General features: G+C 26.5%; 1 long non-coding RNA gene and 3 other non-coding genes across 4 annotated transcripts; all 4 read right to left on the bottom strand.

The window, feature by feature from the left end:
• Nucleotides 1–6,482: 6,482 nt before the first annotated feature.
• On the bottom strand, nucleotides 6,483–9,067 carry LOC110631621 (uncharacterized). Its single transcript, XR_002490546.2, has 2 exons — nucleotides 8,840–9,067; nucleotides 6,483–7,069 (listed from the first exon to the last, which is right to left on the bottom strand). It is a non-coding gene; the product is annotated as an uncharacterized LOC110631621 (long non-coding RNA).
• On the bottom strand, nucleotides 6,870–6,972 carry LOC131169529 (U6 spliceosomal RNA). The gene has a single exon (XR_009140466.1). It is a non-coding gene; the product is annotated as a U6 spliceosomal RNA (small nuclear RNA).
• On the bottom strand, nucleotides 7,961–8,063 carry LOC131170246 (U6 spliceosomal RNA). Its single transcript, XR_009141149.1, has one exon. It is a non-coding gene; the product is annotated as a U6 spliceosomal RNA (small nuclear RNA).
• LOC131169495 (U6 spliceosomal RNA) lies at nucleotides 8,944–9,046 on the bottom strand. Its single transcript, XR_009140435.1, has one exon. It is a non-coding gene; the product is annotated as a U6 spliceosomal RNA (small nuclear RNA).
• Nucleotides 9,068–17,629: the final 8,562 nt, after the last annotated feature.

Genomic DNA, 17,629 nt, shown 5'->3' with positions numbered 1-17,629 from the left:
AGTTTTTTTTTTATAATTTTTTATTTCAAGATAATCATTCTATTTAAATAATCTTACTACTACTAGGTTATCAAAATATGCTTAGTTGGAATTACAAGCCTCACATGTAAAAAAAAAAAAATCAGAGGACAAGAATAAATTAATTGAATTAATTTATAAAAATTAATAAAAAATTAATTGAATTAAATTTTTATAAAATTCAAATTTTCAAATAGGAAAACTGTGACCAACGATAACTGTTACTTTGAAGGAACAAAATTGAAAAGCTTTATAGACCGTTAGATTTTTTTATTTCCGTTATTAATGGGATCCACAATTAGGGATAGTTGACGATTTTATCGTGGTGAGAAATTGCCGTTTGTAAGCGTTACAATGTCGTTTTCGGTGTCCCGTCTGTTTTTTATGGCTACATGAGAATATGGAACTGTTTATTTAGCATGTGGACATGATGTTGTCACCCCGTGTCTCATGCACTTTGGTGTTGCGTGCCACGTGGAAGTTGCAGCTCGAAGTTAAAAATGCTAGGCAGCTTAAATTGAGCTAGTTCAAATTAATATATTAATAATTAAATTAAAATTTATTATCATTTTATTTTTTTAATATATAAATTATTTATAGTGATTTGTGAGTTATTTAACTCATTTATAAGCCACTTGATTATAAAATTTCTTCATTCAATATCTACTCACTAAACAATATTTTTCAATGTCAAATTAAGATGTTAACAACTGTTGAAACTCTAAAAATTAATGATTTAAAAAACATATAAATTTAGAGATATTATATACTATAAGTTATTACATATAATATATTTGTTATTTGTTATAAGATATATTGATTTTTAATGATAAGTTATACAAATATTTATTTTTCTTAACTTGAAATATGATATAAATTTGATATATATTAATTGAAATGAAGTAAATGACATTTCAAAAATGAAATTAAATATTATAACAATAAATATTGATATTAAAGTATTATATTAAAACTGGTTTGAAATTTGATAGTAGTGTTAGAATGATAATGATAGCAGTGGTGGATTAGTGTAGATAGAGTGATGATCAAACTAATTATATTTATATTTTTTCAGTATATAAAATATTAAAATATGATATAAATTTCACTATATATATATATATATATATTAAATCATAAATACTCCATAAACAGTCAAACCACTATTATCGTTATTTAAATCATTTACTTACAAATTATATGGATATATATATATAGATATAAATGTAAAAATAAATATTACTTGACATGATATACACTTTTAACAAATAAAATTTATATTTTCCAAAAAATATGTATACAAACACACACATTAGAGCTTATATAATATATATATATTTCATGCAATAAAATGTTGGATGAGGGCAAGTAGCTTGACTGACATAGAAGCATGCATCTCAGTGTGGTTCAAAGTTCATGCCCTCTCTATGTTAGATGCTATTTTTTCTCATTTATAAGCACAGATAGAGGGTTCAGCATTCGAATCTTTCCTTTGCCCCTTTTTTTTTTTCTTTATAATTCTTTTCATTAAAAAATATAATATTAAACTGTAATGATTAGAAGTATTTTTAAACCCTAATTAACACTTTTCCTTAAAATTATAATATAACAAATGTTTAAATTTAAAATTTTAAGATATATATAAATCATTTACTTATATACATCTAGTTTTATAGTATTAACACCACTTCGCTACTATTAAAATAATCATCTATACAATGATTAATAGTTAAATCAGCACCACCGCTATAATCACCACGTGTACAATATTACTACTATTATTATTATTAAATCATTGTTTTTAATTTAAATATAGAGAGAGATAGTCAAAGATATTTAGAGAATGATAGAAACAAAATAAATTATAAATAGAGATATTAAGATTATCATATATATATATAAATATAAATAGAGGGTGAGAGATAAAGATATGGAGAGAGATATATAAAAAATGCATAAATCAATATATGTGTTGAAATCATCACATATATTGATTCATACATTTTTATATATCATATATACAAAGATAAATAGAGGAATAAAGATGAGGAGAGAAATATATAGAAATGCATAAATTAATATATGTGTATATAAGTAAATGATTTATATATATATATATATATATATATATATATATATATATATATATATATCTTATAATTTTAAATTTAAACATTTGTTATATTATAATTTTAAGGAAAAGTGTTAATTAGAGTTTAAAAATACTTCCAATCATTACAGTTTAATATTATATTTTTTAATGAAAAGAATTATAAAGAATCACAAGAGAGAAAAGAAAATGGACAAATAGAGGGATCGAATCCTAAACCTTCTACCTTATGCTTGGTAGCATGTGCCAATCGAACTACTAGCTCTCATCTGATAATTTTTTGTATTTATATATACACACACACACACAAGAGTTATTTCAAAATCAACACATATTGATTTATACATTTCTACTTATCTCTCTCTCCCTTTATTTATCTTTATATATATGATAATCTTAATATCTCTGTTTATAGCTCTTTTTATTTATATCATTCTCTAAATATCTTCGACTAACTCCCTCTATATTTAAATTAAAAACAATGATTTAGTAATAATAATCATGGCAATATTGTACATGTGGTGATTATAGCAGTGATGTTGATTTAACGATTGGTCGTTATATAGGTGATTATCCTAATAGTAGTGAAGTGGTGTTAATACTGTAAAACTAGGTGTATCTAAATAAATAATTTATATATATCTTATAATTTTAAATCTAAAAATTTGTTATATTATAATTTTAAGGAAAAATGTTAATTAGGATTTAAAAATACTTACAATCATCACAATTTAATATTATATTTTTGAATGAAAATAATAATAAAGAATCACAAAAGAAAAAAAAAAAAGAGGACAAATGGAGGAATCGAACCCTAAAACCTCTATCTTACGCTTGGGAGCATGTGCCAATCAGACTATCAGCCCTCATTCACTTTTTAAATCAACGAAAAAATATATATATAAAGAATGTATTGTATTAGGTGCGTTTATAAATGAAAAAAAATGACATTTGACATAAGGAGAGCTCGAACCCTGAACCACACTGGGATGCATACTTCAATGCCAATCGAGCTACTTACTCTCATTTAATATTTTATTGCATGAAATATATATATTATATATATATTATACAATCTCTAATGTGTACATATATTATTTTTTTAAAAATATAAATTTTATTTATTAAAATTGTATATCATGTCCAGTAATATTTATTTTTATATTTATATCTAATTCTTCTCTGCAATCTAATTCATTATTCTAGCTCATTACTGCTGCATGTAGTAACTCATATGTGCATGCATTAATGCAATAGACACACTTCTCGAATCATCAGTTCTTGAATGGTGTGCATGACTGCAAGCAATAATAGCTTGTTGCATGTGCGCTTTCCTTTGCATGAGCCATGAAATGAGCTATCTCACCAACTCCAAGCTTTAAAGTCATTTTTAAAATGTTTTCTCTTTTTTTTTTTAAGGGTATAATAATAAAACTATATATATTAATACTATTTGAGCTAACTCAAATTGAGCTCTTTAGCAGGCTCTTAATTTTTTACTGTAATTATTAACATCAACTTTACCCGACACTTTTTCGCATTCATTTAAGGAGTTAAAATTATTTTTTTTAAATAAAAATATTATTTTAAATATTAATTTAAAATAATTATTTTATTATTTTTATAATTTATTAAATTTAATTTTAGATTATTTTTAATATTTTTTAATTAATATATTTAAAAAATATTTTTTTAATAATAATTTTAATAATAATATTAAACAGACTCTAACTTAGAGTTATCATCAACAAAGCCAAACATCTTTTAAATAAAAGTATATTAAAAATAATTTAAAATTAAATTTAATAAATTTTATTAATAAAAACATTAAAATAACATAATACTTTTATTAAATAATTGTTTTAATAGCATATAAAATAATTTTTTTTAAAAAGTAATTTTGATCTTTCAATTTTAATATTAAACAAGCGTTAATAAATAATTTTTTTATTATATTTTAAATTAATTAAATTAATCATATATTAATAAAATGATAAATATAATTTTAATGTAATAATTTTGAGGTATCATTAATAAAATTTTTAGATTTTAAATATAATAATTAATTTTAAAAATAATTTTTATAATTTTATAGATAATTTTTCTTGAATAATTATTTAAATATGCATATTGTTATAATTTTTTAGAAAATAATTCAAACTTTTTTGAATATAATCAAAATCTAATTAAAAAAATTAATTTTATAAATATATAGCATGATGAATAGAGTTTTACAATGTTTGAAGTAAGATGTTCTAAAATTCTTAGAAAATATAGTAAAGAAGAACTTTAAAGAATTTTTATTTTTTGTATGGAATAAGATTTTAGTAGTTGGACTTTGAAAATATTTACAAAAATCAATATTTAATATGACAAGTTAATTTTTATTTAATAAAATATAAAGAAAAACACATGATAATTTTTTAAGCACTTTTGTTAAGAAAAAAAATTTATAAATAATTTTTATTGAATAATTATTTAAATATATATTATTAAAATTAATAATATATATTTATTTCATATATATATATATTCACATTTTAATAAAATTATTAAAATTTAAAAAATTAAAGTAAAAATTTCTCATAAAAAAAGTCATTTTTTTTATAAATGATGTAATTTTTTTAATTAATAAAATATTTCTTAAGCTTTCCCTATAATTAATAAAATATTTTCTATTGACATTTTTTTAAAAGTTTCAAACCACTAAAAAATATATATTTTTAAAAAACATATTCTAAATTTATGTCAAAAACTTATCTAAATTATCGGTTTTTATTTTAAAAGTTAATTAAATTTTTACTTTCTAACTAAATCTTTTTTCTATTCACTTTGATTTTTATGGGGGATTTATTACTCTATTTGAGAGCGAATTTCATAAGGTAATAAAAGAATTTTTTTTAAAAAAAATTAAATCGTAAATTTATATTTGAAACATGCTAAATTTTTAAGTAAATTTTATTTTTTTTAATTTAAATTAACTAAATTTTCTTTTTATAACCTTCACAATGTTTACCTTTTAAATAATAAAAAATTATAAAAATTCAAAATTATAAGAAATTTAATTTTAATAAATCTTATTTATTCTATCTCCTTGTATTCTACATTTCTCATTGCAAAGTACAAGCATGCTCACAATGGCTGTCAAGCCTCTCATAAAACATGAGTGCGATTAGGGGTGAGCATTCGATTCGAATCAAATCGAATCAAATTAAATTATAAAAATCGAATTTTAAATTTTAGAAACCGAACCAAATCGAAATGGATAAAAATCAAATCGAATCGCTTTATTTCGATTCAATTCGATTTAAACCGATCGGTTTTAATTTTTAATTGATTTTTTAATTTAGACATGATTTTCAAATTGTTTGATCTAATTTTGACTTTGTTTTGAACCTAATAACAATTAATCAATGAAATTAAACAATTAATATATATATAATTAAATAAAATTCATAAATTTCCCATAAAATAAATCAATTCAGTTCGATTTGAATATATAAATTACTATTCGATTCGGTTCGATTTAATCAATTTTTTTCTCTTTAAAATCAAATCAAAATTTTTATAATGTAAAATTAAATCGAACTGATTATTCAGTTTGAACCGAATTCTGCTCAGCCCTAAGAGGGCTTAACATCGAAGTTGAACTAAGCAACTCATTCCCCGAAGGGACAATTATCTATGCCTCTCCTGTGGTTATAAAGGCTTACAACATTGCATGACTAAACTATATGGGACTAAGTTCAATACCAACCAGATGACTTCACAACCTGGATGGATTACATCATCTCATTAGGCCCACAAATGGGTTCTGAGTTGTACATCAGGCCGAGTTGATCAAAGCCCAATGCTAAGACACCCGACCTGCCATGGGCTAAGAGCACCTGGTGTTGACATAAGCTCATAACGTGCTTCCACTTCTATAACAATTATAAGACCTTCACTTTTCACACCCTTAAAATAACTAACATTAAAGTTGGTGCTAAGCTATTCTTTTAGCTTAGATTTCAATTCATAAAATTCTAAACTTGGTTTCTTTCTTTATTTGTGGTAAATTATACAGGAATCATCTTATTTGTAAGAAGTAATTGCCTTATGTATCTGAGTTCCCCTATACCCTGCCTATACAAAAATCTGCATTCATTTAAGCTCAATACATGTTTTTCCAAAGAAATTTGGTAAACAACTCACTAATTTCATGATTTTTTTTATTTATTTTTCTCCAATTAATCACAAAGACAAGCTGGATGAGAATTGAATTTCTTTACTTATAGATTGATAATGACAGTGAAATATAACAAAAATAATTTAAAAAAAATTATAATACACTGAAATATAGCAAAAAATAATTAAAAAAAATTATGATTAATTATAGCAACAGTTGAATAGTGACCATCCAAACAATGTTCAACAAGCAAATGACCCTAACAAATTTCATAAATTTTCAGACCTGGACAAAGCTCCAAGCGATGTCAAATTTTGGCCTTCTCAACTAAAAGAAAAACCCATTTTAGAACAGTGGAGTATCTCTTACTTATAAAATGTTTTAACCCATTTTAGAACACCAAAAGAAAAACCCAAATCTAAGGCGAAAATGTCAAGAATTTGACATGAAGGAAAACAACAACTGACCTTTCGTATGGGGACTCCATCCCATTGCTGCTGGAACTGGGTAATAGCTTAGAAATGTTGAAGAAAACAGAGACAAACGGAGTTCCAAATCGAGAGATTAGAAAAAAAAAATTTGGACCATTTCTCGATTTGTGCGTGTCATCCTTGCGCAGGAGCCATGCTAATCTTCTCTGTATCGCTCCAATTTTATCAGATGTCCCCGAAGGGACAGCCTGATGCTTCTGTTCTATCATTATAAAGGCTTGCAACTTTGCATAACTGAACAATGTGGGACTAAGTTCAATTCCAACCATATGACTTCACAACCTGAATGGATTACATCAGGTCATTAGGCCCACAAGTGGATTCTGAATTTTGCTCAGGCCTAGATTGGTCAGGGCCCAGAGCTAATAATACACTATCATGCGTCTCATGGGCTAAGCTGTTAATACTTAGCACTGTGTTTATGGACAGGAAATAGAAACATGAAATTTTCACTTCTCACCCTAATGATTCTGACTTTAGATTTTCTATTACTCTGAGTTTGTATTTTCAATTCCAATTTTGTCTTTATATTTTGTTTCAAACTTTCATTCATGTGACTTACTCAGTGATTCTGTTCTGTTTCTGACCTTTAAGAAACAAGGAACGAAGGTACTGTTGTAGAGTGCAAGCATGCATGCAGTGGCTGCCAAGCCTAACATAAAACAAGTATGAGAGTTGGGAGCATCAAGTTGCTTCAACTAACATGAAAGATGAACTAAGCATATGGTTCTATTTACACATATGCATCTTTGCTATTCTTCTCTAAGAACTGTTGATTGTGTGTAAAGAGCAGAAATGTTTCACAATTATGATAGTGTCAATGATTTCTAACAACATTACTAAGAGCTATATATCATGCTTCAACTTCCACGAAAGAAAAGAAAAAGTACATATAAAATAACCAAAAAATCAAGGATATGCAACTGATTGCTACCTGCAATCTGCACATACAAAATGCTTATTCTTCACCTTCATATACATTCTAACACAACCTTCACATGGAAAAGCCAACAAAATTTGAAGCACAGATAAATACAAACTCATCTCTACTTCATGTTGAAGGATGATTCATATGAGGCTGCTGATGTTTTAATTTGATACCATGCTATTATAAGCAGCAACTACCAAAAGTAACTATTTTTTCAGATCTCCCATGGCTGGGATCAAGTAAAAAAAAATTTGGACCATTTCTCGATTTGTGCGTGTCATCCTTGCGCAGGGGCCATGCTAATCTTCTCTGTATCGTTCCAATTTTATCAGATGTCCCCGAAGGGACAATTGCTACTGCCTATTCTTTGCTTATGAAGGCTTGCAACTATATGTAACTAAATGATGTGGGACTAACTTCAATCCAACCAACCAGATGACTTTACAACCAGGATGGGTAAAATAATTTCATTAGGCCCACAAATGGGTTCTGAGTTGTACATCAGGCCTAAGTTGGTCAAAGCCCAATGTTAAGACACCCTACTTGCCATGGGCTAAGGGCACCTGGTGTTGGCATAAGCTTACAAGTTACAAGATACTTCCACTTCTATAACAATTATAAAGACCTTCATTTTTCACACCCTTAAAATAACTAACATTAAAGTTGGTGCTAAGCTATTCTTTTAGCTTAGATCTCAATTCATAAATGTGTAAACTTGGATACTTTCTTTATTTGTTTTAAATTATATAGGAATCATCTTATCCGTAAGAAGTAATTGCCTTGTGTATCTGAGTTCCCCCATACCCTCCTATACTAAAATCTGCATTCATTTAATCTAAATACATGTTTTTCCAAAGAAACATGGTAAACAACTCACTAATTTCATGATTTTTCATTTATTTTTCTTCAATTAATCACAATGTTCAACAAGCAAAATAACCCCAACAAATTTCATAAATTTTCAGACCTGGACAAAGCTCTAAACCCACATGCATGTTGAAGAACATAAATTCCTAACAAACAAAAACAGTGGAGTATCTCTTACTTACAAACTCCTTTAACCCATTTTAGAACACCAAAAGAAAAACCCAAATCTAAGGCGAAGATGTCAAGCAACAACTGACCTTTCGTATGTAGACTCCAGTCCATTGCTGCTGGAACTTGGCTATAGCTTAGAAATGTTGAAGAAAACAGAGACGAACAGAGCTCCAAATCGAGAGATGCAAAAAAAAATTTGGACCATTTCTCGATTTGTGCGTGTCATCCTTGCGCAGGGGCCATGCTAATCTTCTCTGTATCGTTCCAATTTTATCGGATATCCCCGAAGAGACGGCCTCCTCCCTTCTTGTTTTGTTTATAAAGTGTAGTGTAATAAAGTAACTAAACGATGTGGGCTTTTAGATTTTAGTTCAATTCCAACGACTCCACCCGACCATCTGCCCGAATTAAGCCATCTTGATATGACCCTACGCATGATGTGTCTCAACTAAGGGTTAGTGACCTGTAGATCATGCGTGGAAGTGCACACTTGCCTGTAGTAATAAGATGTGGCCCCAATCAACAGGGGAAAGTGAGTGGGCACCTGAGAGGAAAAAAAAAATGGAAGAAAATTTATGTTTGTCCTTGAATTTTTTTTTCTTTTTGCCAATTTTTTTTACTTTCAAGTTTTTGTCCAATTAATCAAAATCTTTAGATTTAAATTTAAATTAACCCTTCCCCTATAAAAATAATTAACTCGTATTTTTTATTATATAGTATTAAAAAAAATTTAAAAAACAACATGCACTATTTTTATAAGGGAATATCTATTTTGAGCATAAACAAAAAAAAAAATTGAGTAAATATATATCAAGAACCCCACATCATAAAGTCATAAGTAATTTAAAGGGTTTATAAAGGTAAATGATTAATTATTTAATTGATTACGAAATAAATTGATTTTAATTAGAGTAAATCTATTTCACTCGTAATAAACTTTTGACTCGATCCACTCACTTGTCTTTACCTGTTTAATTAAGTTTTAATCAATTGAGATAATAATTAATATATCTAACAATATTTTTAGAATTTAAAAAAAATGTATTAATATGTACAATATATGTATAATTATTCATTAAATTGTTATTTATATAATTTAAAATCTTATGGCACATAATTTTATATTTTTTTGTTAAATATAAAATTATTTCAAATGTTATTAAAATTTTATTTAATAAACTTTAAAATAAAATTATAATTAATTAAAAATTTTATCATAAACAAAATTTTATAATATAATTTTAAAAATATAAAAAATAAAATTATTATCAAATTTAATCAAATCGAATTGAAATCAGGTAAGAGTTAGGAATAAAAATCATTGAAAGCCCTTAAATCGGTCTCAAATCTTCAGTCCTTAGAGTTGGAACTATCAAACTGCTCTCATCCTTAGTTCTACAAGTATGTGAATGTAAGAAATATTATTATTTAATATTTCAAGTGTATTTATTATTTATTTTTATTACATATATGTGGAGAAGGGACAGCCAAACTTAAATTTCTTATATTCAACACACATACATACGTATATATAAATTAGGAAGGGGAAATATGTATATATAAATTAGAAAGGTTTCCCCTGTTACTTTCATGTAGCATTTGAAATTTCATATAATATTATAAAGTAAAAGTATTTTTTGTTGTTATTGCCGGTATTCTAAGTTTTGATGTTGTCATGTGGCACTTATCATATATAAATTATTATATTTAATAATTACATTAATTAATGTAAGTAATTATTATCATTACGATTAAATATATTTACTATTATCATTGTTACCATAATTTTTTGTGACTAAAATATTAGATATATTTCAATAATTTTATAAATCTCTCATTTAATAATTTTAAATTTTAAATTATTTCATTTAATTATAAAAATTTAAGAATTATATATATTAAAATTAATAAAATAATTTAAAATTATACTATAAAAATAGACACAAAAAGTTAAATACTTTACCATATCTCTATTTTTTATATATTTAATAAATTTTAATTTACTTTAATATTATTTTATTTTTATTTATCTTATTTTAGTATGTATTTAATAAAAACATATTTTCAATTATATATTGAATGTTATATATATAATGAATTAAGAAAAAATGAAATAATATTTTATTTTCATAAATAAAAAAATTTATATTAATATTTAATTTCATTATTTTTTTGATATTTTTTATAATATAATTAATAAATAATTAATATTATTATTTTAGTTAATATTAGTCATGATATATTATTTTATTATTATTTAGAAAATTACATATATATGGGTAAAATAATTTTATTAAATTCTCTCTACTTTTTATTAATTAATTACATAATTTTATTAAATTATGATTAAGTTATTAATTCCCTAATTATGTATATATAAGTTACAAATTATTTAATTATTACACTTTAATATATAATAAGTAGTTATTATTATTATTATTATTATTATTATTATTATTATTATTATTATTATTACAAATGCCTAGAAAGCTCAATTTAATTAGAGCTACTAAAAACAAAGAGCTAATTATATTAATTTATTAATTATAATCAATAAACACATATGTTAATTTTATATATGTTCAATTTTTACTTATTGAAAAAGAGGTGGTCCAGATTTTTATAAAATAAATTTAAGAGTGGATAGAATTTTAAATTTATCACATTTATATAAAATGATAATGTTTAATTAAATTTATTGATGACAATTTTTTTTGTATTTCTTAAATAGTTATAATATAATTATTATATAATTTAATTTTCTAAATACAATCATTAATTATTTTAATCTTTTAAATTTAAATACTGAAAAAAATATTGATTTACTGAATATAATTATCATTCATTACGAGATTTTCTAATTTTTAATTTAAAAACGTTAATGACAATTACATTAAATAAAGTAAAATATTTTTAAATGTATTTATTACAATTAAATTTATTATCTAATTGTTGATTATTTGATAACTCAAGACATTTAATTTTAAAATTTAATAAATATTATTATGACTATCTAATTATTACCATGACTAAAAATTTAATTTTCTTTAAAATATCTACTCCAAATTAGAACTAAGCATATTTGAATTTTTGTAAAAAATTAATACTTGATTTTTCTTTTAAGCATGTCTAATTGTTAAAGGAAATGTCCATCCATTAATTTTTAATTTTTTTGTGAAAGAGAAAAATCAACATTAAGTTTTTCCCGTATTTTCTAAATAGCTATAATATATAATTACTAAATATAATTATCACACGTTATCATATTCTCTAATTTATTTTGAAAGAAAATCAATATTTAAAAATTTTATCTCTTCCTTTTATACATTTAATAAATTTTAATTTATTTTACTATTATTTTATTTTTATTATTGTAAAATGTTTTAATAATAATAATAATTATTATTATTATTATTATTATAAATAATAACTTATAGCCATTAAAAAAAAACTCATGGCTATCAAGGTCATTGACTTGAAAGAAACTGCTAACTTATTTGGTCGAAATTTATTATTAATATTTTAGAGTTTTAATATTTTAAATAATAATGCTAAAATTAATTTAATTAAAAAATAAAATTTTAATTAATAATGGTTTAATGACTTAATTAAATATGATATGAATTTTTTATGTTTCTTTTGATTAATATATATATATATATATTATTGTGTATAGTACAAATATTCTTCTAGTATTCAGTTATTATTGAGTTATGTCTATGGATGCATTTATTGATTCCTTTTAAATAAACATAATAAAAAGGAAAAATTGCCAAAAAAACTATATTTCTAAAATTTTTTAATTATACGTATATTTTAAAAATTATTAATTAAATTATATACTTTTAAATATTGCTTAACAGGATCTTACCATCAACTCAACTATTGGTTCCCTAATAGAAACATCACATCAATGGCCACACCATGCCAATGATAAGGAATAATTAGAAAAAGTTGAAAAATATAGGTTATAATTTCAAAAAAATTGAAAATATGGATTTTTTTAAGAAATTTCTCTTAAAATTATTAAATTTTAAAATATAAATTGTTAATTATAGATATATTCAAGTATTATTCAGATAATATAATCAAGTTTTAAACATATTTTAGTATTTAAAATACTAATTAGATTCGAATAAGATGATTTTTATTTATATTTTGTATGTTACCATCCATAGTACAATTTAAAGATTAACAAATAAATTTTCTTTAAATATTTATTATAAAAGTTATATATAATTAATTAAAGTATATAAAATAACAATAACAATTAAATTTTCCAAATTAATTAAGTTGATTAAATGAATTAATCACTTTAAATATCTAGGCTCAGTCCTTCAAGTAGATGGGGGATGTGAGGAGGACGTGAGTCATAAGATTAAAGCCGGATGGTTGAAGTGGAGACGTGCTACGGGAGTTTTATGTAATCGTAAGATTCCTAATAAATTGAAAGGAAAAATTTACCGTACAGCCATACGACCGGCTATGTTATATGGTAGTGAGTGTTGGGCACTGAAAGAGTCATATGCAGCTAAGATAAGAGTTGCAGAGATGAGAATGTTAAGGTCGATGAGTGGCCATACTAGACTAGATAAAATCCGTAATGAGAGTATTAGAGAAAATGTAGGAGTGGTGCCAATTGAAGATAAGTTGAGAGAAGGGAGATTGAGGTGGTTTGGTCATGTGAAGCGTAGAAATACGGAAGCTCCAGTTAGACAAATAGAGCACAGTAGGTTAGAGGATAGAAAGAAAAAAAGGGGTAGACCTAAATTGACTTAGAGGAGAGTAGTATAACATAACCTAGAAACATTACACATTTCTGAGGATTTAACCCAAAATCATTCAGAAATAGAGAAAACGAATCCATATAGTCAACCATAAATTTTTGGGATAAAGGCTTAGTTGAATTGAGTTGAGTTGTATAATTTTTTTCATATTACTTCATTTTATGTCATTTTAGGTCCTCTTTTCATTCTCATTTATTTAGTAACTGATTTTTCATATTATCATATTGAAATATTTTTAGGTAAATCAGATTAATCCAAATTGGATTATTAATTAACTCTTAATTTTATAAGTAATTTAAAATTTTATGTACAATGAATTTTGAGTAATTTTTGAAGAAGTTATAAAAAAAATTAATTTCAATTTTTTTGCAATTATACCTTATACTTAAAAAACTACCAAAGTTTAAATGTTATACGACGATACCTTCCCATCTAACATGACAATTAATGTGACACCTCTTTAGTAAATTAATGGCTCGGTTGATTATTGGATAGTATTGTGCAATATTCAAAAGTACATAATTTTATCCATAATTTTTAAAATATAAAGTATAATTGAAAAAAATTTTGAAAGTATAATTTTTTTTGGTAATTTTCTCAAAAAAATTTCAATATTTTTTTGAATACGCGGGGACATTGGGCAAATGCATCAAGATCAAATACATAAAGACAAAGGCCCGAACCCAATTCTTATATCAACCCAAATCAAATCCAAAGAATTCTAAACCAAACCACTCACAAAAGGCGATGATAGCACAAAGCCAACTGAACCTTTGATGCATTGGAGAAAGTCCCAGCCGCTGTTGGGCTCCGGCTACCAAATTTAACAAATCACAGCACTGAAATTTCATCAAATTCAAAGCGTTTCAATTTTTATAGCCTTGTTCTACTATTTGCCACAATCTCTGATAGACTCTCTTGCGTACCATCCTTCTCCTACTACCGAAATGCCTCCGCCCAGCCAGATCAAGCCGAATCTCACACTAAAAAGTGGGTTTCCAAAACTGCTCTCCCTATTCTCTGCCCCTGCACAAAACAAGCCTAGCAGCGTCTATATCCATTTCTCTTCAATAAAATTTTTAAATTGGTTGAGTTGGCACATCAACGTCTGATAAGATAATATGGCTAGTGACATGTGTCCAAGAAAAGATGGCCCTACTCCTACTCTCTCAATTTTTCCCTTCAAGGCATTTTATGCTCAGGCCTTTTGTAGTGAACATTAAAGGGTTAGACAGAGGCCAAGCAAAAGCACTAGAAGAATATCTAATCAAAGTCATGTCTTCTTTTTGAGTCTTCTTCTCTAATCTAATCAAATTCCTCATTAAAAACAAACAGAAAAATAATAAATATTTTAGATCATAAACCCAATTTATAATTTCAATACTTTCTATCTAGGTAAACAAACTTCATTTATATACTAAATAGTAAATTTCTGAATACATGGTTTAGTGCAAAAATATGTTCCTAAATTCATTGAAAGAGAAGACGTATTATTTATTTAATTATAATTTTATTTAAAAATTAAGAAAAACTTAATAAATTAGGTTCAAACTACAATTAAGGCAAGCATACCACTCTAATAAACTCAATTCTAAGACAAAAAATGTTAAGTCAAAAAACTTAGAGCAACATCAAGAAACAAAATATCATAAAGAGAATGGGAATCAGAACAAAACGAGACTAATATATAATATAGCTACCCTTTCAAGATTATGAGCTGTCATATTAGCTTGTTGTTAAATACAATCCAAAGCTCAATCAAACCCCTGTAAAAGAAGTTGTTTACAATCATGAACAATATGGCCACAATCAAAAATATTTTCTTCTAGGGAAAAAAATGCATCTGCAATCATCTTTGAATCCATCTCTAGGTCTACCCTACAAAACTTGTTATTGCCCAGCCAAAGTAATGTTTCACGCAAGCCATGACCTTCGACCATGCTTGGATCATGGACCAAATAAAATAAACCAGACATGCCTATAGGCTCATTAGTGTCTCTAGTTAATGCACCAAATGAGGTTTTACTAAAATAAAAAACAACTGAAGCATCCAGTGTCATAACGGCTAGACTGGCATTAGGACCTAGGCCAGTCTAAAGCTCCCGAGGCCCGTAGTAAGTATAACTATTTCTCAACCCAATCCTAAAGCCCATTTGGGCTCAATTTCAAGAATTCAACCGGACAGAGTCCAGCTATAAAATTGATAATGTAACCGGGAGTTTTTGACTCCTCCGACCTGTAAACACAATATATAATAAATTGGGGAGCTCGGCTCACCCTCCTCATAATCAAATTATCATAATTCAAATAGGAGCTCAGCTCCCTCATCCAATCCCATCATACATACAAATAATAAGTTTACAGGTCCAACATGACAATTATATTACAGACCCAATCAAATAAATATTTCTAACACATACGGAATTCTATGAGTAAATAAAATTTATACAATATCATAACATAAATAGGCAACCTGCGAGGGATGGGAACATGTTAAAACTAAAAAATAAACCTCCTGTATCCTGAAAAAATAGGTGAACAGGAGTGTGCGTTTAACTCAGAGAGTAAAATATCAATTTTAACCATAATCTCTATAGCTATCTAAAGCTAATGTACCCTGTGAAGTGAAATGCAACATCGTCATAGTTTTCATATCATAACAGCAAAAAAGTAATTTGGAGCACTCACACACCCGATAATACCAAACAATACATATATGGGAGCTGATCCCCTATACAACCCTCTTAATCTAACCTCTGCCAGTGAAGATCTCAAGCCGAACTTTCGCTTAATAAACCAAATACGGGGTCCCAGTGAATCTCTCAAGCCATGTCTACCCCGAAGGATCGGGTCACAACGAGCATCCCTCAAGTCGTGTCTACTCATCCTATCCATATCCAACACCATACCACACGCACACCAATACACGCACATTGCTCCAAATTACCACAACCAACACCCATGGCAATTCATCAATTAATAATGCAATATAAAACGTGCCTAGTATTTAACTACATAGATATATACATATAAGTGATGCATGAGCATATCTGAACATAAAATAATATTGAAATTATAATTAAAATTAATATTTTACTCACAGACTTAACCGCAGTCACTGTGGCGGTTGGGCGGAGGAGGAAGGCTGTCTCGGCTCACCTGACAATTTTATTATAATTGTTTAATACATTTGACTAAATACAAATTAAGAAAAGACCAAAGATGTCATTAGTCGTGCTGAAAATCCGGCAAAATTTCTCCTATACCTAGGACCCACTCAACCTGTAAAAGGGCTTAAAATGCACTTCTATATCCACAAACCATATACCCACAACTCAATCACATTACACAGCCCCTCCTGAGCCCATCCAAACAGTCATCAATTACAATATGTAAAATTACAGTTTAGTCCTTATTATTAATCATTTTGCAAAAACTACCAAAATGAGCTCTAAAAATTCTAAAACTTTGTCCCGAGGTCGTTAGCAATATTACTAAGCTAATGCAAAAGGAATTATAATTTTTAAAGCTACCATGAATATTTTATGGATTTTTAATCAAATTCAAGTACTAGATAATTAAGAAAAAGTAAGGTTCGGGTTTACCTATGCCGATTCCGACTCCGGGGACGAGCTGGGGACGTCTTACAATTGTGGAGTTGCCAAAATCTCGACCCAATTCCAAAATTTTTTCGGTAGCCTGTCTGTCTGGCCGGAAATTTACAGATCTGGGCAACCATTGAATTTTCGCGAATTGAAGATACCTACACGAAGCCCACAATACGAGGGTTAGTACAAAATTTTTACGAAATTTTCTAAGCTCATTTAGTACTCGGAAAAATACTACGAAGTTTCGTAGGACCAACAAAAAAACGGTGTTGGAAAATTTTGAAATTTATATTGCCGCAAAGTTCTCGATGAGTGGAACGCTCCGGTACTCTCGGTTTTCTCGTGTGGTTCACGATTTGCGAGAAATCTAACATAAAAGTCAAAATGGGCTAAAACTTCCTAGACAAAAATTGGGCAAACCGCTCAATGGATTTTGGTGTTCTTAGTGTCTATGGAAAGCTCTCGAGGTGTAGGTGTGTTT

The sequence above is a fragment of the Hevea brasiliensis genome, chromosome 1 (genome assembly GCF_030052815.1).
Source record: "Hevea brasiliensis isolate MT/VB/25A 57/8 chromosome 1, ASM3005281v1, whole genome shotgun sequence".
In the NCBI taxonomy this organism is placed as follows: Eukaryota; Viridiplantae; Streptophyta; class Magnoliopsida; order Malpighiales; family Euphorbiaceae; genus Hevea; species Hevea brasiliensis.
The sequence above is the reverse complement of the archived record's forward strand: the minus strand, read 5'-3'. Positions and strand labels throughout refer to the sequence as shown.